This window comes from Lontra canadensis, unplaced genomic scaffold (genome assembly GCF_010015895.1).
Source record: "Lontra canadensis isolate GAN:19392208 unplaced genomic scaffold, GSC_riverotter_1.0 scaffold1, whole genome shotgun sequence".
In the NCBI taxonomy this organism is placed as follows: Eukaryota; Metazoa; Chordata; class Mammalia; order Carnivora; family Mustelidae; genus Lontra; species Lontra canadensis.
Window position 1 is genome coordinate 113,541,943 of NW_022630995.1, and position 25,172 is coordinate 113,567,114.

A 25,172-nucleotide genomic window follows, 5' to 3' on the forward strand; every position below is an offset into this window, starting at 1 on the left:
GACTTCCTTTAAAGATAAAATGGTAAGAAAAAGCAATGCACATTGAAAGGGGATAATATTTTGAAGCCATGAAACAAATGTACTTTTTACTTTCTGTAAATCGTATTGGCTTACAGCTCCCCACCCTTTAACTGATGACATTCAGTTCTGTCTGGAGTGTATGTGTGTACAGTCTCAAACAGAGAGGTCGTCGCTTAGCTCTGAGTTTCTATTTAGATTCTTTCTTCAAGCCCTTAAAAGACATAGTCTTGAAAGTCAGACTTTGTGGGGGATAAAAAGAATTCTTAAGTTCAAACACCTCCCTTTACATATCAAGAGCAAGGCTTAGATGTCTTTATTAATAGTTTTGCTGTAAGACACAGCATAGGAAGGATAGAAGACATGAAATATAAGAAGATAAATTTTTGCCATATGGGAAAAGTAAAAGCCACTTTGGTGTTCAAGGAGCTTGCACATTTGGAAGGGATCAGAGTAGGGATAAGATAATGCTAGAGTCCCTGAGGTGACTAAAACTCTCCAAAGAAACCTGATAATTGGGGGTAAAACCCAATATGTACCTATGACTGTATAAGACAGGAGAGGTTTCCCTGAGAGTATGCTTTCTGTTCACTCTAGCTATGTAAGAGATATTGGTGAAGGAAATAGATGTTCTACCTGAACTAATGGGCATGAATGGGACTTGGCTCAGGACAAGGGAACCATGGAGTGCAGGCACCTTAGTAAACAAACATGACAGCAGAGGTCCCAGATTTCAAGGGTGAGTGCCAAAGGGATGTGCACAAGACTAGAGAGGTACTGCAGCATCCTGTAGATTTCTATATGGGCTACTGAGTGACCTGCACACAGGACAGAAGGGGACAATACTTGCACCAGGTTCTTCTGCTGCTATGAGGAACACTCCCACACAATATGCCAGGATAAAGAAACTAGAGTAGAGAAAAGGAGATTCAATGAGTGGGTGAGATGGTAGGAGCAAAAATTGAGATAATGTAGGATTCATACCTTTAGCTTTAATTGGTCAAGTTAAGAGTTGATATTGAAAAGGACTGCAATTGGTCCGAGAGGATGAGAACAGAGATTTAAAGTAGCTACTAGGTGAATTAGCCCTAGTGAATTTACCCTGTATGGGTAAGAATAAACTGCTTCTAAAAGGTACTTAAAACCTAGAAAAGGGTCGATCACTTAAATTTTAAATGAATTCAATCCATGTAGTAAATTTGAACACATAACAGATGTTAAATTGTTAAATAAAGTTTTTTAAAATGACATCTTCTTGCTCTCAGAAACAAACCATCTGGAATGCAAAATTTTTGCATTTATCACTTTCAAGTGAATTTATACTTCTAGGTATTTTATATCTAGAATATAACTGCATGTAAAGACTTGATTGTTCAGTTATCCTAGATCTGATATTTCTAAATATTTAAAATACTTTTAGTAATTAAAATAATTTAAATAAAAAATAAATAAAACCATTCATTTCAATTCAACCACTAATAAATTATCAAACAAAACTTAAAAATTGAAATAGCAAATGCTCAATTTGTGTTTTATGTGTTTTTTATCCATATATCTACAAGTCATAAGCTTGCATATGTGTATATATAATCCTCTGGGAAGAAACAAATTATAAACTGATTTTTTTCCAAAAATAACTAGCCAAATTTTATTTCTTTGTGGTCCTCAGATATTTTATTTGGATTTACAATAATATTGGGTCAAGGACACCAGGATATTTAAATAATTTCCAGATAAATTTAAAGAGACTTGCTATATCAATGCCTAAAATTCAAATGAGGTCATAAAGAACACCTTTCTCAACTATTCTCAAATTCAGGTTAGACAATGACTCCAGGCCACTGGAGACCAGATGCTACAGGAGGAGAATTATTAACTTTATCACTAAATAAATTTTCAGCATCTCCTGTCCTAATTAAGAGTGAATACAGCAGCATCAAAATAAGTAGATCTATGTTCTCTAAACCTGATTTTAAATCCAGGACACCATCGATCTTTAAATATTTGGATTCTACCTATATGAAATGAAGAATAGCAAACAGTTATAATCATAAATCATTTTTTTTAATAAAAAAGCAAGATTGTAATGACCTGACTACTAAGCTAAGGCTATAGCAAGTTTTAGGAGCTATCTTTTATCTCCTAAGAACCATAAAGTCTATTAAAAAATAGTCGATATTTAAGTTACTGTAGAGTTCCCACATACAGATCTAATATCACCATATACACAGTTTGGGGGGTTTGCAGATACCTTCTAGAAAAGTAAAATTCTAACAGATTATACAGCTAGATATAGGAATATAAGCTTTTACTATGACAAACACTCTGGTAATTCATAGAGATTATCTGTTGTCATTGCTGTTTTTGCCTTTGTTTGTCATCGTAAGAGTGACAAATCTCCCTTTCTGGAGTATGTATAAATAATGCCTGATCTAGTTCTAAGAATGTAAACAACTATAGGTATATTATGATTATTCTGATTAGCACACAATCCAGTTAATATCTTATTGGGGCTACAGTTTCTCAGTATAATGCTTGAATCATAAACACATTAAGCCACAAACAATTATATTTTTAATTCATTCAGGTGATATTTATTGAACATTTATAGATGCCTACTGAATGTCAGGTAGCATACACCAGCAAAAAGACCAAGTCTCTACTGCTATTCTAAGCCTAGGGTACACTAAAAGGTATTTTAAAAGATTTATCAGCAATTTAAAAAAGCATCATAATAGAAATTTACTAAACATGAGTTATTCCTCTAAATATATGTTTAGAGCAGGTGAACCTTATCATATTGGCTCTTAAGACTTCTAAGCAAGAACTTCCTTCAGCCTTCAAAAAATTTGGCCAAACAAAATAGTAAAAGTAGTGGGTAGCGTTGGACAAATTTAAGTTTAAAATACAAATTAGTATACAACTGTCCAAGAAGACTAAAACACTATAATATCAATACTAAGAAATGACTGCTAGTAATAAACCTGATACAGTATTGTTATAGACAATGTTTTCCAAAAAGTGAGAAGAAAATCAACATCGGTAAGTATTAAAATTGTAATATTAAACAAGAATTTTATCAAGCTTTACAAAACATTTCTATCAGAGGCAGGTGATTTTTTTTTTTTTTTTGGCAGTCATACAGGGACTTTTTGGGGAAATACACTAATATCTGTTTTTTTAAATGGCTGTTTTGGGGTGTCTGGGTGGCTCAGTCAATTGAGCACTGGACTTGGTTTTGACTCAGGTCATGATCTCAGGGTCATGTGATGGAGCCCTACGTCTTGGGCTCCACGCTCTCCAAAGAGTCTGCTTAAGATTTTGTCTCCTGCTCCTTTTGCCTCTCCCTCAACTCATGCCCTCTCTCTAAAGTAAAATAAAATCCTTAAAAAAAGAAAAACAATAAAATGGTTGTTTCAATAAACTTTTGTGGCATGGGATTATATTTTATGGGCTGTGTTTTGATCTGAGGTTGATCTGATTCACATAAGAAGCAAATATTTTAAAGTGAGACAGTAATGCTACATGTTCCCCAAGATCTCATGCTGAATGGAAAGAGCACTAAATCTCCAGCCAGGACTAATGGCCACACAATGTGAAGTACAAAAGGCATCAAATTCCTTGAGACTCAGTTTTTCATTCTGAAGATGGAGCTGTGTGAAAAACAAATAGAACAATCTGTATGTGAAAACACTTTGTAAATTGTTCAGTCCTGTACAAAATTGGCCATCCTGGTTCCTTCTACCAGTTCTGAGGTTCTGTGGTCTCTGATATATATATATAGCACTTCAGTACCTTTTTTTTTTTTCTTTTTTCTTTTTTCTTTTTTTTTTTGGTCTTAAGGTCATTTCTCTCCAGTCTCTAATGATGTTGTGTTGTTGCTTAGTTCCAATGGTCTAGAATTTAATAATTAGTGACTACCTCCTCTTCTAAGCACAACACATGTGTTATTTGACTTTACAACTCTATGAGAAAGAGCTTAGAGAGGTCAGACAGCAATAAGCATATGGATTCAAACCCAGACAGACTTCCTGCTTGCTCCTCATACTGCACTACGTTACCACCTGGTCACACGCTACTGAGAACAAGGATGGTGTCTCACTCATTGTTCTGTTCACAAAGTCTAGTGCTCCGTTTGCAATTGGTACTCAATATGTTTGTTAAATGAATAACTCGTCTTTGTGTCCAATTTACATTCTTCCTGCAATCAAAGCCCACTTCCTCAGGTTTTGTTACTAAAAGATAGAAAATACTTGATTGTTTAACAGTTTTATATCAGTCCTGTGTAATAATTGTATAGTATTGTATTTATTTTTGTTTTACTTTTTAACAGGTCTTTCCCTTGAATTTTATAAATAGAATATACTCCTATGTCTTTACTTTGGACATTTCACTTCTAAATGGGGTTAATGGAGACAAATATTAGAAGCATAAAAATTTTCTAGACCTTGGGGCGCCTGGGTGGCTCAGTGGGTTAAAGCCTCTGCCTTCAGCTCAGGTCATGATCCCAGCGTCCTGGGATCGAGCCCCGTGTCGGGCTCTCTGCTCAGCAGGGAGCCTGCTTCTCCCCTCTCTCTCTGCCTGCCTCTCTGCCTACTTGTGATCTCTGTCAAATAAATAAAATCTTTAAAAAAAAAATTTTTTTTTCTAGACCTTCTTCCTCCTTACCCAAAAGAAAAAGAAAATTAAAGGGGAAAAAAAAAAACAGTATTTTATTTATTCATATTCCTCCTTGTCTAAAATGAAATTAAGACAGCTTCCAAAGCAAAATATAACATATAGAAATAAATCAAAGGTTAAAAACATGAAGCAGTGAGAAAATCGTGACAGGAAAATAAGATGGGGCCAAGAAACCCTCCAGGGTCCATGAGGTAAAACAAACAAATTGCCTAAGTCTAATGATTCCTGATGTTGATATGAGAGAGAAGATTTTCCGTAGATCCTCACAGACATTTAACTGTTTAATGCAATAAACAACACTCTACACCGTCATTATAGTAAACACTATGATGGGGCACCTGGGTGGCTCAGTTGGTTAAGCAATTGCCTTCAGCTCAGGTCATGATCCTGGAGTCCCGGGATCGAGTCCCACCTTGGGATTCCAGCTCCAAGGGGTGTCTGCTTCTCCCTCTGACCTTCTCCTCTCATGCTCTCTCTCACTGTCTCTCTCTCAAATAAATAAATAAAATCTTTAAAAACAACAAGAACAAAACACTATGATGAATTTTGTGATTGTTTCTTATAAGGCACCTCAATAAAGGCTGATGTCTTCTTACAAGAATGTGATGCAGTAAGAGGAATTTCACAGAGCACCATTAAGATGAAGACCAGTGCCAGCTGGGTGGCCTGCCCTAATCCAAGAGGATTTTAGAGTAGTTTCAGCATCAGAAAAATCTGTGAACTTCCTGACAATTAGCTGTGGGCAGGCACAACCTATGTACATTGTAGGTGTGTTTTTCTCTAAGGAGTTTTTCTCTAAGCATCATTAGCCTTTACCAGATTGTTAGAGTAGGTCAAGAAATGGAAGAATTGAGCATGTTCCCTCAGGCAAGCTATGTAAATGTTCTTAAGCAACAGAGAATTCAGGATAATGGTTACTAAGAGGTAGAGGTTCTGTTAGCCAGTTCAGTGCAGAGCAAGAGTGGAATGAATTTCCTTTTTTGAAAACTATGGTTTACCCCCAAATAACAAATAATCCAATTAAGAAATGGGCAGAAGATATGAGCAGAAATTTCTCCAAAGAAACATTACAAATGGCTAACAAAAACATGAAAAAATGTTCAACATCACTCAGCATAAGGGAAATACAAATCAAAACCATAAGAGATACCACCTCACACCAGTCAGAATGGCTAAAATTAACATGTCAGGAAACAACAAATGTTGGTGAGGATATGGAGGAAGGAGAACCTCCCTACACTGTTGGTGGGAATGCAAGCTGGTACAGCCATCTGGAAAACAGTATGGGGACTCCTCAAAAAGCTGAAAGTAGAGCTATCCTATGACCCAGCAATTGCACTACTAGGTATTTACCAACGTGGATGGAACTAAAGGGTATTATACTAAGTGAAGTAAGTTGATCAGAGAAAGACAATTATAAGATTTCACTCATATGCAGAATTTTAGAAATGAAACAGAGGAGCATAGCAGAAGGGAGGGAAAAATAAAACAGATAAAATCAGAGGGGGTGGGAAACCATAAGACACTTTTAATCTTAGAAAACAAACTGAGGGTAGCTGGAGGGGAGGGCAGGGGGAGGGATGGGGTAACCAGGTGATGGGCATTATGGAGGGCACATGATGTAATGAGCACTGGGTAATATATACAAATGATGAATCACTGATCTTTACCTCTGAAACTTTAATATATTATATGTTAATAAATTGAATTTAAATTTTAAAAAAACATATGGTTTAAAAGGACTTCCACTAAGATGTCCATTTAGCAGAGACAAATTCTCTTCTGAAAGAAATTATGTGTTCATTCTAACACAGAGACAAAATGGGCAATAACACAAATTATATATAATGTTTTTAATATCAACTAAAAGATATCACAAAGGAAATGTTACCTTTAAAAATGATAGAGCAAAATTTAAAGACAGACATTTGATAACTTTGCCCCAACCCTTACTTGTTATTGCAACTTAAACTAACTTTGATTTTATTTTCAGATCTGTGTGAATGCTTATTTTTTAATGTATTTTAATTTAATTCATCATACATATATATATATGTGTGTGTATATATATATATATATATACACACACATATATATATATATATGTGTGTGTATATATAATTTTTTAGGGACTCCTGGGTGACTCAGTCAGTTAAGCATCTGATTTTGGCTCAGGTCATGATCCCAGGGTACTGGGATATAGTCCCACATTGGGCTCCTTGCTTGGCAAGGAGACTGCTTCTCCTTCTGCCTGCTGCTCCCCTGCTTGTGCTCTCTCTTTAACTCTCTCTCTCACTGACAAATATATTAATAAAAATCGTAAAAAGAAATTGTTTTTAAAGATTTTATTTATTTCAGAAAGAGAGAAAGAAACAGCACAAGCATGAGTGGGGGGAGGGGCAGAGGGAGAAGCAGACTCCCCACTTAGCAGAGAGCCCGATGAGGGGTTCTATCCCAGGTCTCTGGGATCATGATCCAGGCTAAAGGCCTGTGTCCAACTGAGCCATCCAGGTATTCTTGTTTTTTGTTTTTTTTTTATTTTTGTTCAATTTATTTAAACTAAAAAATAAGTAAGTTTCCTACATGATGACTTTTATGCAAAGCCAAGACTAGTCAACAACTACAGATGAAAATTTATGATGGACATTTATTTATGCATTTTTATAAGTATAATTTATATATGTTCCTTTCCTGAGCTTGGTTAAAAAATATTTTTAAATCTTTTATTCTCTGGAACTATTGTAACTATATTAAGGTAAATCTATTGAGAAATTATGAGGATAACCATTACAGTAACCTTAAACAAATTAGGGAAAAACCTGTTTTCACGGTTAAAAACCACCTCTTATGTGAAATTCTCCTTTCCTTGCCTATTCCAATAATAAAGTTTGATTTTCTAGAAATAGCTAAATTTCTTAATATCTACATGCATAATTTACTCTTATTTCAGAGAGTTTGTTTATCAGTCCCCTAGGGAAACCTCTAAAACTCTCTAGGACTTTGTTATTTTGTTACTTTTTTATATTCAAATGAGAAATGGATATAAACTATAATTTTTAAAATCTCTTCAATATTTAAAAATCTATGATTAATATCACAAGGATAAAAATAATCTGATAGATACATATTAGTTGCAAAACTAGAATGGGACCAATCTTGCAGCAGGCCCTCAATTAATGTTTAATATGAGTGAATATTTAAGAAAGCATAACATAAATTAATTTGGATGACCTAATTTATCACAGGAATGAGATTTTTTTAAACATTAGACAGTAAGATAATTTTTGAAACATTCATACTTAGTAGCTCAAATTATGAAAATAATAAAGTATAGTATCTTGGTAAAAGTTTTATTTTATCAAATGCTCTTTTTAGGGTGGAGTAAGTCATAATTATTTTCTTCCATTGAAAGAAATATAGATCATAAATCAGGAATGCCATACTAAGATATTAAAGATGTACAATGATGGTAAAATAAATGTCTTACAATATGAAGAGCATAATTTTAAACTATGTTAAAAAAAAGGAGGGGAAGAGTATGTTGTTTAAGGAGTCAGTTTAACTTTTTAAACAACTTTTCTTTTTTTTTTTTAAGATTTTATTTATTTGACAGAGACAGCACAAGCAAGGAGAGTGGCAGGCAGAGGGAGAGGGAGAAGCAGGCTCCCCACTGAGCAGGGAGCCTGATGTGGGGCTCCATCCCAGGACCCTGAGATCATGACCTGAGCTGAAGGCAGTTGCTTAACTGACTGAGCCACCCAGGCATCCCTCTTTAAACAATTTTTCAAAGTGATGTGGCTTAAATGCTGAGAATTCTCATTAGTATTTACCTCTTTCAGTTTCTTAACCATCAATGTCTTCCAGTTAACAGAGGATATATTTGGCATTAGAAGCAGGGTTTTTCGCTTATCCTCATTTTCTAATTTATTTTCAATAAATATCTATAATTATGAAAATAAATTCTGTTCAAATATATAATTAAGAACTGCCATCTTAAAACTATTGAACAGGAAACAAAATGAAACATTTAGCTTAACTGTTTTCTCTAATTTACTCTGATTCATTTAAATTTGGTTGGAGAAAAGTCAATAAACATAAGTTTACTGAGTAGACACATATTAAATTACATTATCCCACCTTTTTTTTTTTTTTTATCCTTTTGGAATGAAGCCGCAAAATAGGGAATTTAAGTAGAAGAAGTAACTTCCCCTACTTTCAAGAACAGAGGTATAAAAATAGACCAGTTCTAGGCTTCCTGAAGAGAGCAGTGACATATAGATAGGCCTCCAAATGCCTCTGAAAATCTGCTATCACTTTTATGTATTTATTATGAGATTTGCCTTGACTAACTTCCATTTCCTATGAGCCTAGAAAAATCTGGGTAAACATTAACTCAGTTGCTTTAAAGTCACAAAATAAATTTACCAAAATTTTCATTTTAGCCTCATATCTAATTATTTAACATGCCTCTTTCTTTTAAGATTTAATTTATTATTTATTTGACAGAGAGAGAGATAGCAAGAGAGCATGAACAGTGGGGAGGGGTAGAGGGAGAGGGAGAAGGAGACTCTCCTCTGAGCAGGGAGCCCAATGTAGGACTTGATCTCAGGACCCTGGGATCACCATCTGAGCTGAAAGTAGATGCTTTTTTTTTTTTTTTAAGATTTTATTTATTTATTTGACAGATGGAGATCACAAGTAGGCAGAGAGGCAGGCAGAGAGAGGAGGAATCAGGCTCCCCGCTGAGCAGAGAGCCTGATATGGGGCTTCATCCCAGGACCCTGGGATCACGACCCAAGCTGAAGGCAGAGGCTTTAACCCACTGAGCCACCCAGGCACCCCTGAAAGCAGATGCTTAATGGACTGAGCCACACAGGCACCCCATAACATGCCTCTTTAAACATAGTTGTCAGTCAATAAGTATGTATTGGTTCCATGAACATTTCATTTTGAAGAGCAACAAGGCAAAAACAAAAATGTAGATCAGATACCCTTTTTTATTAATCATTATTTTTTCAATAACTGAAATTTATTACTAAAACAGGCAAACAAAATAGTAACTAATATATGCTATTAAAATATGTGAAGTTCATTCTGGAGCCAGAATTAAATAAGTTTTTTATTTTTTATTCTTTTTTTTTTTTTTAAGATTTTATTTATTTATTTGACAGAGATCACAAAGTAGGGAGAGAGGAAGGCAGAGAGAGAGGGAGGAAGCAGGCTCCCCGCTGTGCAGAGAGACCAGAGAGACCAACGGGTGCTCGATCCCAGGACCCTGAGATCATGACCTGAGCCAAAGGCAGAGGCTTTAACCCACTGAGCCACCCAGGTGCCCCAATAAGTTTTTTAAACTTTTGTATTATTTAGATCTATTTTGGGATACCAATATGTTTAATATATTTTTACCCATTTGTGTAGATAAGCAAAACTTGTTTTTAAAAATGTGTATGTCCCTAATATTCTGGATTATTTAGACTCTTTAAGTCACTAAAAAGAGAAATCAGATAATAGAATCTAGAATTCCTATTTCTAAATTCATATCTATTAATAATATGTACTATGACATTATGAAGGTCATGGATTTTCTTATATTGCTACTACATATGACATTTTTAAAATATCAATTTATATCATTGGACCATTATAAAAGTTAGGTTAAAAAATTTAAGGTACATTGCCTTCTAAAATGTATCAGAACCTAGGAATTTCTATTTTATTGAACAAAAAGAAGATGAAACTATCTTTAGGGGAAAAATCAGGCATGAAGAAGCAAAGATTAACCCTGAATTCTCAAAAGGGAGAACATCATAAAAACTTAAATGGATTAAAATAATAAAAAAATAATATTGAAATGCATTAAATGTGTCCTATCCAAAATTATTTTTCATTGTGACAGTTTTATGATTCATAGGTTAACAAAATAATTATGTATATTAGATTATTTCATTACATCCTATTGTCAGGTGAATATCACATTCAAATTTTGCCTAGATATTCCACTCTTTTATATGAGATGTACAATTTAGGTAAAAAATAATACAGAGAAGTGTCATATTCCTTACAATGGAAAATTGAGCATAGGAGAATCAAATTATTTAGGCCTAGGGTACTATGATAGGTTAGACAAAACTCTAAAAACAGAAATTTCAGGATACTCTATGTTTGCAAGTTGAGGAGCTAGAAAATCAGCTGACAATTTGTTAAAAGTCCATTTCAGAAATTTTTCTGTGGCTTCTGACTACAAACAATGTTTATTTTATTTACTTTGTGACTCAGCCAAGTCTCAGCATTAATTTATGAATTAGACTACTCAAGAGAAACCTCTCTAAAATTAAGCAAACAGATGTCTGCTGATATCATCAGCTAAGTAATTATTTACATCAAACAATTAGTTGAATCTGTGTAAACAATAACTTAGATTTTTAGATCTCTAGACAAAATTTTGTAGCTTAAATATCCAGCAATATTTTCCTATCGGATAAAAGGGCAAATATTTAGGGATGAAATGTATTTAATACAATATATGTTCATATTCAGAGTTACTTTTCATTGAATTCTTCAGAGTCATGTTTTGAATATGATAATAAGCTGATTACTTTGCAAAGATGTTTCTATTCTGCCTGTTTGGGAAAAAATCTGTCCTAGAATTAGATAGATCTGAAGCCCACTGTTGCAAAAACTACAACATGTGCGTGTTTTGTATGGAAAAACTCAGAAATCACTTACAAGTGAAGAGAGGCCATGTGGTCAACAGCTCAGGCATGACATCCAAGTGTACTGAGCCTGGGCTGTCCTTCTGAACATAGTTAAAAATCATGTAACTTTATCATGCCTGATAACTTGTATGGCACTCACAGCTGCATTAGAAAATGGTTCCATTTAACATGTAATGGAAAATATATTCATAGATGGAATAATTTATATTGTATAGATATTCATACTTGTACCTTAGGGAGAAAAACTAGTTTTACACACCATATTGGTATTTTTAACACTTTGCTATTTCATTGTTGTTTTTTATATGCACCATTTTATGTAATTTCCTCTGCTTTAACATTTTATCTTGTCTTCATAAAGTCTTACAGAAAATTAGTGCAAACCAGCAAGTTGAAAAGTCATGTGTATTTTGGTATATGTTACAAGAAAATGTTTTTCAGGTTTTTTCTAAATTATTTCTGTCTGGCCCAGTAAGTGAAAAAGTGACACCAACAAAAATGAAGAATTAGAACAAAGAAATGAAAGTATTAATTTACATTTCCATATTAAATTTCCAGTAAATCAAAGTTCTCTTTACATGAGACTGGTTTCATGTCAAGAAATGTATTAAACGAACTACATTTTCACTGAAAATATTTTCTCATCCAACTCTAAAATACTGCTAGTGACATGCCACAAAATGGAGAGAGAAAAAAATGTTAAAAATAACTCAAGATGTCACTCTGACAGTTCTGTATACAAAAACTGACTTATAAATTAGAATGATTATTAAGTATGTGTGGTACCCTGTTTTATAAACTTCATCTTAACTCATTTAAAAAAAATCAATTGCTCTAAGATGTCACAAAAAATTATTTACTCATGGCAAATTGAAAGCTAATTAAACTTTCTGGGCAATATTCCTCATTAGAGTAACTAGCATCAGTTTAAAATAAACTTTTAATTATGTCAAAACAGAGGTCTATTTTGATCACTTTTATCAACAATATGTAGCATAGTTTTTGTCTGGCAGGTAGTCAGTGCACAACAAATATTTGCTGAATTAAAGAATGAGTTTATAAATGAATGTCATAAATGACATAATTTATACAGTAAGATTTAAATTTATAAAATTGTATGTTAATCCTTGTGTAAGCCAGTATGGCCATAAAAAATAATTTTATCGGGGCACCCGAGTGGCTCAGTGGGTTAAAGCCTCTGCCTTCCGCTCAGGCCATGGTCTCAGGGTCCTGGGATCAAGCCCCGCATCCGCATCGGGCTCTCTGCCTAGCAGGGAGCCTGCTTCCTCCTCTCTCTCTGCCTGCCTCTCTGCCAACTTGTGATCTCTGTCTGTCAAATAAATAAATAAAATATTTTTTAAAAATAATAATTTTATCACTTAGATGCAGCCAAATTTCATTATTATGTTTAATTACTGAAGACTGTCTTAGTTCTTTACCTGACCTCAATAATAAAAATTAGCTATAAAAAAATCTTAAAATTTTAGAATGATTGTCTTAAGATCATGATTATTTAATATAAATTTATAATATTTAAAATCTTTTAGAACTTAAGTATCCTCAAAAATGTTCTCAGTTGCATTTAAAATTATATTTTTATCCATGCAGAACAAAAAACTTCTAACATATGTATAGGTTTTAATTTTTAAAAATAATTCTCTGGTCGCTTTTCAGCCTTTTGTCTAAGATCAAGTGTTAAAATAATTCTCTGCTGCACAGACTTTCTGATCTACTGAAGAATGGTAGAGGTTTATTTGTTCCCAATTAGAAAAGAATATTCATGGAGGAAATCCTTCTCACTCTTGGAGGATAAATAGTACTTCTCAGCTGTGAACTTAGTAACTAATATTTCAAGTTGCCAAATTTATTTTAGAAGATTATGTGTACTATCAGCAGGCATAATATCTTTGTCTTTAATATCAGCCTTTATCTAATTCTGGAAGGTACTTTCTACCAAAATATATAATGAAATTATACAGGAGAACACAAATGTTAATGTGGAACATAGAAATGAGCTAATGTGGTTTTCCATTTCACTGGGGTCAAAAGTTTTTGGCGTAGCTCTGATTTAATATAGGCATTAAAGAATGGTTGAGATTTTGACACAGAGTTATAAAAAGGGCACTTTCTAATCAGAGAAAATAGTATTACCCAAAGTGGGAAAGTACAAGTTGCTGAAGCTCAGGGAACATATGAGAGAAAAGACAAGTTTAAAGCTAGTGCAGAGCATAGTAGTGATATCTTAAATGCTAAAATTCAGATAAATCCTTAATTTTACAGGCAATAGGAAATCACTAAGAGTCTTGAGAAGGGGGGGGAATACTATCTGAGCTGTACTTTAAGAGGCTTAAATCTCATGAAAGTATATAGTGAGAGGAGGAGGAAGCAATGGCAAAACTTAAAAAGGTATAGTCCTGGCAAAAAGCTGAAAGGGAGAATTTTTTGAGACAGTAAAGCAAGCTTTTGTTCCCAGTAATTCCTAGGTCCTAATTGTCTTGTGACTCTCCTGTTAATTATTTCAATGGTATTTATTACTTTGTGGGAAATCACTGCATGGAGCCAAGAATAAGGGGGCCACTAATCAACTTTGAGGGAATCAACAAAGGGAACTTACTGAGACACTAGCAAAACTAAAAAAAAAAAAAAGGTCGGAAGCGCGCGCGCACGTGTGTGTGTGTGTGTGTGTGTGTGTGTGTCAGAGAGAAAGAGGAGAGAAATTTTCTACATTTTCAAATTTTTCCATTACAGATTGCAGGAAATTGAACACAAAATTTTACCTCGTGCTATAAGGTAGAGAGGATGTGGTATACAATATTACGATAATGGAGCAGAATTTTCTCTAGTTATAAAAAGGGGGGGGCTTGCAAAATAGGAAGAAAGTGAATAAATTTGAAGACCGCAGTTCTAAAGATGATTGTTGATTTTTCTGAAAAGGAACCCACTAATACTATCCCTCTCTGCTGAGCTGTGAAAAGTTCTTGCCTTGCAGGGTGCTCTGTGCCAACCAGGGTAACCCTCACAGAGTAATAACACGTTTAAGCAAGGGAGGGCATAAGATGGTATTCAGTGTATTTTCAGTTTCAGATAGCATATATCAGGGAGCATATAATATTAACTGATAGATATTCAGATGATTTGTAAGTGCAAAATATTGCTCCTTTGCTGCTTCAAGTGAGAAGCATTCAACATTGGTACCCAGGAATCTAACAATGAAAGATCATCTGATCTAATATAAATCCTTTTATTTCACAAAGACAGTAAGCTCAGTAGATTTAAGTAACAGAATCTACAGTTCATCTTACTAAGTCTAGCTTTCTGAGAAGTGGAATATATTACTTTCAACCCTATTCTATAACTTGACACAAATTCAGGATAAGTAAAGAATAAGATCCTTCTATTGTTTGAGAAGAAAATGGTTTCTTCTAATAACTTTTGGAGATCTTCTCTGCCTTATTCTCTCTCTGCTAAACATAAGAACTATGAAAAGGGAACATGGACTATCAAAAATATGTTTGACTGCTTATTATTCTACCTGTAAAGAACAATCATATGCCAGAAAGATAGGGTTCTCAGATTGGGTGCCGTATTTAGGCCATCAGGTTTGACATTTCATTTGCAATAAAAGTTACAAATGCTGGAAAGACAAGACCCAGCCAAGTGGGAGTAGGTTCTCTAAGTGCTGTCCCTGACATTACCATATAGATGGAGATATAAATATAAATGAAGCATGCCATTACCTGTTGTATTGAATTGTATTTGATGTTCAGACAGTTTAAGATTTCTGTATATTGAATGTCAAAAACAACAAAAAGAAAGTATCTGTTATCATTACAGATCAGATAACATATTTAAATCCTAACAGAAAATCAATCAAAATCACTATTGGGAAGATTATAGCCCTAATAAATACAACATAATAATATATAATTAGACAAAGATAAATGCCTTATAATATAAAGCTGCTGGACTCAGGTGAAAAGAGGAAAACCAAAGGTATTTTAATACTTGTTAATCTCAACATATAGTAGTAAGCATTTTCTTTCTCAATATTTTCTTAAAATGACTATTAGTATTGAAGTTCTGCAAAGTAAGTCTGGTTCTGAACAATACAATAAAATCTTGGCTACTCAAGGATATTAACAAGGGTAAAAATAGGACTATTCTGTCTAACATGGTTTATTTTCCATCAGGCAAAGATACACAAGAATTAGAGGAAGTTTGAATAGGAGCAAGGTCTGAACTGTTTGGTAGATTAAATGAGAAACCCTGTCTAGCAGAGACTGAACTCTTCGTGTAAAAGGAGGGAGTGAACACAATTAGAAGAAAAAGGTTCTAGAATTGAGATCAACAGACTTTATCTGTAAAAAACCGGAGAGTAATATCTTAGTCTTTGTGGGACATAGTGCTTGCCATAACTACCCTGTCATGGGAAGAATGTGGAAGTAGTCACAGACAATTTGTAAATATCTATAATGGGCAGGTTTGTTTTAATAAATATTATTTATGGATGCTAAAGCTTGAATTTTATATAATTTTGTGTTATAAAATAAATATTTTTTCTTTATTTTTTAACCATTTAAAAATAGAAAAAAATATTCTTGCCTTGCGAACCATACAAAAACAGAAAACAGGCACCTAGCTACATCTGGCCCACTGGCTATAGTTTGCTGACCCCTGTTGTAGATCAGAGATGATTCCTGATTTCCTAAATAAAGGACCTACTATCATCCTCTATAGAGACTCTATAACGACCAACATCTCAATCCAAAGATAATAAAGAAATGTGATAAGAAATTTTCTAGTACAAGGCCCACAGGAGGTAGAAGGAAACAGCATGGGAATAAGAAAGCTAAGTATTAAAAAATTTAATCAGAAGGTAAAGACTGCTGAGTGAGAATAAATGGGAGATAATATATTAGATTAAAATTAGGGAAATAAAATACTGAAGACCTCAACACAGTAAAAGGAAATATGAAAAAGTGTTAAAGAAATTAAATTGCCAAGGGTTTATGAAATAATAAAGATGATGAAAATAATCACAGTCATCACCATCCTACTGAGAAGCAGGTTCTATAGCAGTTAAGAGCAGAGATTTTAGAATCTAACTACATCTCTTCAATTTTGCCCTGCCACTTACCTTAAGCAAGTTACTTAATCATATGTCCCAATTTCCTAATCTATAAAATAGGAATTAATTTTTACCAACCTCAAAGTGTTACATGAGGATTAAATAGATTAATATATGTAACATATGTGGCACAGTACCTAGCATAGCAAGACCTGTATAGGTGTTTGCTAGTATTGACATAAGTTTTTATCTGTGTAATCTTTATCTATATAATGATGACTTGGAGAAATTTTACTTATATTATGTTTTTAAGATTAGGAAATTAGATATATGGTATATTTTTTACCCTTATATCCATCTATAAACCTAGCAAAATAATTTTAAAACAATTAAATTGATATTTATAAAATTAACCTAAAAATTTAGTGATAAAAACTATACCCAGATATGATTCTTTTAGTTAAAGATCTAGAGGGAACATCATTTTAACAATAAAAATGTTAAAAGTAGTTTGCATTTCTTCTTGAAGACTCAATATGCTCTAAATTAAAAAAAGATACACAGTTTTTTAAACAAAAAGTTAATTTTAAAGGTCAGTGTAATTTTTTCTTCTAAGCGTGACTTTACATAATGGATATAGTGAATAAATGAGGAACAAAGTCAGTTTTCTATAATTAGAATTTATTTGATTATTGTAAACAATGAATGGCAATTATAAGTACAGGCTCCCTGAAAAGGAACTTAAAGGAAAAATAAAGGTTAATGCTGCAAATTAATTTTCTTTTTTTGTTAATTTGGATTTTATGCTAAATAAAATGGGAAGTTAGTAAAGGGTTTTCAGCAGCTGAGTGAAACATTTGATTTCTATTTTGAAAAGATCTCTGCCTGTTCTTCCAAGTATGGTAGTCAATAAGAAGCTGTTATTGATGGTAGTTTGAATTAAGAGTAGTGAAAAGGACAAGGAGTTGGAAATTAAACACATTTAAGATACACCTTTTTATATGTGACTAGGACTTGGTGATAGATTGGATACTACTGATAGGGGAGAGATTATAATAAAAGCACACAGACTTGAGGGCAAAGGCCAAGATTTCAGTGACAATCAAGATAATTTTGAGTTAAAGAAGAGAAACCAAATGGGTGTTGCAGAAGACAGATTTAGCCCGTAGATAAATATTTGCAAGTAGTTGGCGTACAAACTTAGGGTTGCCTAGAAGAGAGAGGAGGTATGGCAGGACAAGTAATAAAGGCCCTCATACTCTTCCTTTAAAGTCCACTGTAATAAAAGTTTGAAACTGGAGACAGATCAGGGATTAAAGAGTAAGTTGAAGATCAATATGCAGAAAAAAATACAGAGAAGTGGAAAAACTTTTTTTTTTTTCAATATTAGAGATACATGTCCTAATGAGAAGAAGCCAATAGAAGGAATAGGATGAAGATGTAGAAGGATGGGGTAATAAATCGAAATATATCCCAGAAAAGGTGTCAGCAAATGAAATGTAGGACAAAAGTAAAGAAACTATCTTGACAACAGGAGGAATGTGTTTTACATTTAATAGGAGGGAAGACAGAAAATGTGTGCAAATGCAGGTAGATTTATGGATTTGGCCTCAGAAAGAAGTTGTTGCTGTTTTATAGCTTTTATTTATGGTTAGTCTTCTCAGTTGGACCCTTACCATTGTTCAATATTTCAGAAGATCTTAAAGCTTTTCTAAAATTAAAATGTATTATTTTGATGTCTCTAAAAATGGCTTAAAAATATAACAAATATGTGAAATTAAAGGGAGATTACAAGCATGATACAGAGAAAAAATAAATTTCCAAAATCTGAAGAGTAAGGAATTTTTTATTATTAGAGAAAGTAAAAGATAGAGTAAATAATGATCTAACAGTGATCTTGGGGAGCACGTATAAGCATCTAGTGTGTGATCAGACCGGACAACAGCTAAGGATAGCATTTATTCATTCTTAAATATATTATTTGTATTGCAATCTGCTTTTAATTTTTATAATGGTAAATTCCAAATATATGCAATCATAGAATAGTACAATGAACTCCTATTTGGCCATCGCCCAGCTTCAACAATTAACAATTCATGAATGTTATAAACAATATCCAACTATCTACTCTTTATATTATTTTGAAATAGTCCCAAATATTACATAAATGCATCTATAAATATTTTAGTATTATTTCTAAAAGATAGGGATCTTAAAAAGAAATAGTTTAATATGCACAACTTTAAAATATTCATAATTTAATAATATTTAAGTATTTTTAATATGAGTTTTCAGTTTTTAAGGACGTTTTTAAGTGCAAGTCTCTATGTTTCCAACCAAATATGGTCTTGTTTATAAATGTTCTTTATTGGAAGTTGTCACTCATTCCAAACTCTGTATGTTGTTTTTTTAATTTTGATAGTTTTTTCCCCTTCAATGGTCTGTTCCACTTTCTACCTTAGCAATTTTTTAGTAGTTTCAGCAAGAGACAATGGAATAAAGGGAGATATAATTATACTCAAATATATGAAGACTTAGCAAACAGAAGACAGAGATGCTTTATTCTATATCAATCCATAAGATAAAACTAAGACCACTAAATGAAAGTCATAGGAAAGCTGACCTTCTCTACATCTGTGTGACTCTCAGATTGTATTTTCATCTGTATTATCTTAACAGAAATACAAGCTCATATTTTCAAACTTCTTGACATCTCCAAATGGATACCTGGTAAGTATCTCAAATTTACCATGACCAACCCTTAGCATTATGGTATGTTTTTATAGGCCTCTAGGCTTTAGGATTACTCCCTCTTTTCTTAAGGCTACAAAGACCAATGGAAGCATATATAGCTTAAATAGTAAACATGAGTTCTAGAACAAAACTACTTGGTTTTAAATCCCAGCTTTTCTGCTTTATAGTTATATGATTTTAGGCAAGTTTTATACCTCTCTTCGCTCCTATTTCCTCATCTGTAAACTGGGGATGATGATAACTTAGGACCTAGCACAGTGAAAAAGATTAAATGAGCAGTTAAAATAGTGCTTGACGTAGAGCAATGTTAAAGGAACATTAGGCATCTATATGTTTACATCACCCAATTTCAATTCTCTATAAAGTGCTTGTCATTACTTATTTCTTATTGTGTGTGTTTATTTCTAATTTTTTAAAATTTGTTTTTGATAATACATTTAAAAGGTTTTAGAGAAATATGGGTTAAAAGAAAGAAGTAATTAAAAAAAAACAAAAAAAAAAACCCTGCTTCCACCAAAGTCAAGCTCCTCAAAGCAAAAGCCCAGTCTGTCAGGTTTACTGATAGGATTCTAGCTTCTGGAATGGTATCTGGAATCCCTCAAAAGTTTAATAAACCTTTGACCAATGAAAAAATAAATTTCAATTGAAGAGAGAACAGTGATTTAAAAAAAAAAAAAAAAGGTCCAAAATGGAGTCATTTGTGCTAAGCCCTCAAATCAAGGCAATACCTAACTTAATTGCAGTTTAAACCTCTCCCAGGAAGGTAATCTTTAATTAATCAACCTGGAATTCCTTGGTCAGCACTAGTGAGGTAATCCTCAGTAAGACCCCTTCCATCCTTCTTAGGTAGTATATCTAGGTCTTTAAAAATCCATTCTTTGCTAATGAACTTCTTTTTCCACGCCCCCCCCTCAGCCATTACACTTTTCTTTTTATGTAGCTCTTTAGAGTGCCTTTCTATTTGCTAGATGGGATGATGCCCAATTCATGAATCATTGAAAAAAACAGTTTGATATTTAATTTTCGTTTGTTGTTGGTGTTGTTGTTTAGCAGATTTGGTGGCAGTTGGGATCTGAAGCAAACTTCTAATGGCATTTGAGACAAGAAACACAGGCACGGTACACCACAAACCCTTTGAGTTTATTCTCTTCCTATCATTTCCAAGGGCATACATGGGTGAGTTTCTCTTTGTTTTGAACTCTGCTTTCTTGGTGTTGAGCTTGCAACCTACTTCCTGTCCAGTCAGGGCTGAGCAGGTCAGCTTGAGCTTCAGACAGTTTCATCTAGAACCTGAGTCCCTAGCCTGTGGTTCAGTCCACAATTCCCATTTTGATTAGAAATCCCAACCCTCGATTCTGTCCCAGGATCCACAAGAGAACCATTAGTGGCAGTTTGCAATTCTTTATGTGGTGCCCTCAGTCCACAGTCTCCATTTATTGAGGTCTGTGTTCAATCCTTTCCCAATCCCAGATTACATAGGAATTGGTGGTGGTGTATGCAGGGCCTTCACTTGGCCAGTCCACTGTAACTGGTTACTGCTGCTGTGTTAAGGCACATATGCTTGTATATCTCGTTTTATGTAGATTAAGATTATCGTTATATATCTAACAATATATATTGTTATATAGATATATATATAACAAATATCTATATAACATATATATTTATATGTATATAACATATATATGTTATATATATCTAACAATATATATTGATATATTCTTATATCTAAAAGTTATAATAAAACTCTCAGAAGTCAAAAGCCAAGAGGTGCCTGGGTGGGCCAGTTGTTAAGCATCTGCCTTCAGCTCAAGTCATGATCCTGCGGTCCTGGGATTGAGCCCTGCGTTGGGCTCCCTGCTTGGTGGGAAGCCGCTTCTCCCCTTCCCACTCCCCCTGTTTGTGTTCCCTCTCTCGCTGTCTCTCTTTGTGAAATAAATAAATAAAATATTTTTTTAGAAAGCCAAAAGCCACAAAAATTAGGGGGTTGAGCACTTAATCAGTTTAGAGCACTAACCACCTAGCCCAAAGATTCCTTTGTTAGGATAAACTGGTAATCGAACACATCAGATTGACCCTGGGTCTCCTATCAACCTCAAAAAATTTTTCATGAAATGAGATATACAGTAAAACATCACATAATCCCCAACCCAGCAACACATTCCTTTTAGGTATTAGTTTGGCTCTGAGCAACAAAAATAAAATAAAACAGGAAATAGGAAATAAAGTGAAATTAATAATTCAATAAATTTATAAATAATGATTTGATAAATTAATAAAATAATAAGCTAAAGCAAGTGAATAATAAAAATGGGATCCTTAAAAACCTAAAGAGTTAGGAATGCTACCTTTTGGCATTTCTGCTTATTTTATATCTAAGAACTATGGTTCTAGAACCAGCAAATACTTAAAAGGAAAAAAAAAAAAAAAGCAAATTCTTACTAATTTATTTTGTGTCCTAAGAATTTGTTTTGGTAACCATCAGGCAGAGGACATCAAAATAAGGCCAGCTAGAGATGTGGGTTATACCTCATTTGTAGCTAGATATGGCTAAACACAAAATGTAGGTTAAATTTCCTTTGTGGCTAGGGTCCTACCAAACTGTTGCTAGCCTTCAGGAGAATTACAACCTAGAACTATAATGGTTATTGTAAGGAATGTTCCAATTAGATAAGATCACCTAGGAAGTGCATTTAAAAGCAAGGCTTTTAAACGAACAGAATGGAAATCTATTTTAAAGGTAACCGGGAGCCTCAATAAGACTTCAAAATTCCAAAATAACTTCATTCAAAGATTTGTTGCAAAAGAATAATGAAAAATTAAAGATACAGGAGTACCCAAAGCAAAAGACTATACAACAGACACAATTCTTACTGCCCCCCTTGACTCTCCTTTGAGTACTCATTCTAGTAGCCCTCTGTCTTAATTGCCTTCACACTGTAAACAAGTCTGCTGAGTTAATGGCCTTATAGATATTCCTATGCCTACCCTCAAAGAGGCTAAATGGGCCCCTCCCAGAACTGGTAAGACTCTTGAGGAATTTTCTGGTAAACTGTTACATTATTCCCTTAAACAGTAAAGAGGAAACAAAAATTTAAAATAATGAAAACTCAGGGGTGCCTGGGTGGCTCAGTGGGTTAAAGCCTCTGCCTTCAGCTCAGGTCATGATCCCAGGATCGAGCCCCACATCGGGCTCTCTGCTCAGCAGTGAGCCTGCTTCCCCCCTCTCATTCTGCCTGCCTCTCTGCCTACTTGTGATCTCTCTCTGTCAAATAAATAAATAAAATCTTTTTAAAAAGATAAAATAAAATAATGAAAACTCTTGCCAAATTCTGGTGAATTCCACACACACGGATGGGATCCTAGAAAAACTGGCAGAAACTAGCTAAGGGTAATAATGCTTCCCCAGAATCAGCTCTCCTGGATTTCTGTCTGTAATACCTAGTAGAAAAGGGAAAATAAAATATCTTTTGCACCCTCTTTAAGATATCTCTTAAGTCCAAGGGGTTGTTCAGTACTGCCAGAGAAATTTACTGTCTTGGCTAAAAATTACAAATAGCTCTGTGGTCAGAAATCAGTCAAAATCACAGAGCCTGATACAAATTCATTTAAGGCCTTCTTCCCTAAGCTAAAATAAAAGTATACACCTAGAAGGAAAGGCAAAAAACCTTTTAAAGCTCTTATAAAAGGATTTATGGGTAGACGAACCTATGTCACTTAGGTTGCAATCCAACTCTTTGAGGAATTAAGAGCAATTGTCCTTTTCTTTTCTTTTTATTTATTTATTTTTTAACAAATTTTTGCAAAACTAGAAATGCAGCTGTATAGGCAATTCACAGTTCATCTATTCTTTTTTACCAGTCCCCAAACCTATTTATTTATTTTTACTAGTCCCCTATTTATCTTTAAAAACTTATAATTTGCATTATTCCTGGTCCTTTGAGATGTAAAAGTTAAAGTACAAATATCAGGGAGGAAGGAAAATGCCATTTGGAATTTGGGCTAATGTGAAATTATACCCCCCCCACCGCAATAAGATTGATTTATTTATTTTAGGGAGAGACAGAGAGAGAGAAATAGCCTCAAGCTGTGGGGAGAGGCAGAAAGAGGGAGAATCCTAGATCAGACTCCCCACTGAGCTAGGAGTCCTAGGTAAGTATGGAGCCCTACACAGGGCTCTATGTGAAGACCCTGGGATCATGACCTGAGCTGAAATCAAGACTCTGACACTTAATCCACTGAGCCACCCAGGCACCCCAGGCTAATGGAAAATCTTAAGTGTAAGAAGCTATAAGGTTACTGTTTACATCTGTCTGTACGCTTATGTATATCTATATATGTATGTGTTGTAGATATGTGAAATTGTCTACTACCAAATGGTATTGCCAAAATTAATTTTTAAATAATTCTATTCAATTGCCTTAAAGAAAATCAAGTGTTTGTATGAATTAAGTATTTACAAAAATTTTCAAAATATAATAGAAATTAACCCAACTACTTTTCAGGTTCATTTGATCTGGGATAAACTTTGACAAATAAAAGCTAGTTTAAGTTTGGTTTAATTAAAATAGGCATGTGTTAAAAGTTACCAGCATTAAATATAATGCAGACATAAACTTCTATTCTACCTGGATACACTAGTCAAATAAGTTCATGTTATCTCTCACAAAATTTGTCAGCAAGAAAAATAGCTTCAAATGAGGGCTCACTTTGTCTAATGCCTCATAAATTTTTTGTGAGTGGTTAAAACATAATTTTTAAGAACAAGTAAACTAAATAGATATAAATAGAATAAAAATCTTGTAGGTAAACTTTTTAAATTATTTCCCCAAATCTTTTTTGGTAACCCGAAGCCTTAAAGCTTTGCAAGTTAAATAAGTTAAATACATTAAATATCCAGTTCCACATAAGATAAAATACTGAAATACTGCATATAGGTTTGGCCACTTTTGGCTTCCTTTTACATAGGAACAAAAGATATGTGGGTTTATTATTAAATGTGTTTTGTGTCATACTGAGAAATTTACTATGAGAAAGCATATGTTTCTAAAATTATAAGTATTTTTTTATTTTGCAAGCCATAGAAATCTAGTATAGAGACAGTACGTAATTGTTTACTTTTTTAATTGTCACTGACAATTAAGTTTCTTAGTGTTAAAATTATAATATATAATTAAAGATACTAGAAATAATAAGAGAAACATCTCCATATGCAAGAGAAGAAAGATGTGTGTTCAGTAAAAGAAGGTATGAGGCATGGAGATAATTTTTGTTGAAGAAAAATAAAGTTGTAGAAGGTTTGTGGAAAAGGGACATTGAGAAAGGATTTTATACATGTTCAGGGCTGCCTAAGATTAGAATGAATTTAATTAAGTAAATCAATTTTAATATTAAAAGAAGCTGGTGCAAAATTAAAATCTGGTTTGAATTCTGTTAAAAAGATAAAGTTTACTCAAACTAATGGTCTGCTCTTGGTGAAAAAATATAAAAGATTTTCTTTGCCTTTTTAAGTAATTTGCCTAGAAAGCAAAAATTTTGTGTTTTATTAAAATTTCTGTGCTTTATTTTATCTTTACCATCAGGTCTTTGATTACTTAAGAGAGCTGAATTTTATTATAAGAGCTAAAGGTTTTTTGATACCTAATTAACTTTCTGTATTTGCCTACAATGTCTTAATTATCACTATAGTTCAATGGATAACCAAGAACTCTTTCATAATGACCTATGACCTTATTTTAAAAAGTATTTTAAAACCTTTTGATATTTTTGACAAACTTCCCAAAATCATATTCTAAATGAAGTATTTTTCACATCAAACTAACTTTGGAATATTCAAGAGGGTCTCTGGAACATCTCAAAAGATTTGTTCTCTCTCTCCTTATAAAAAGAGAGATGTTATAGTAACTAGACTTATTTTACATGTTAAATTACATGGG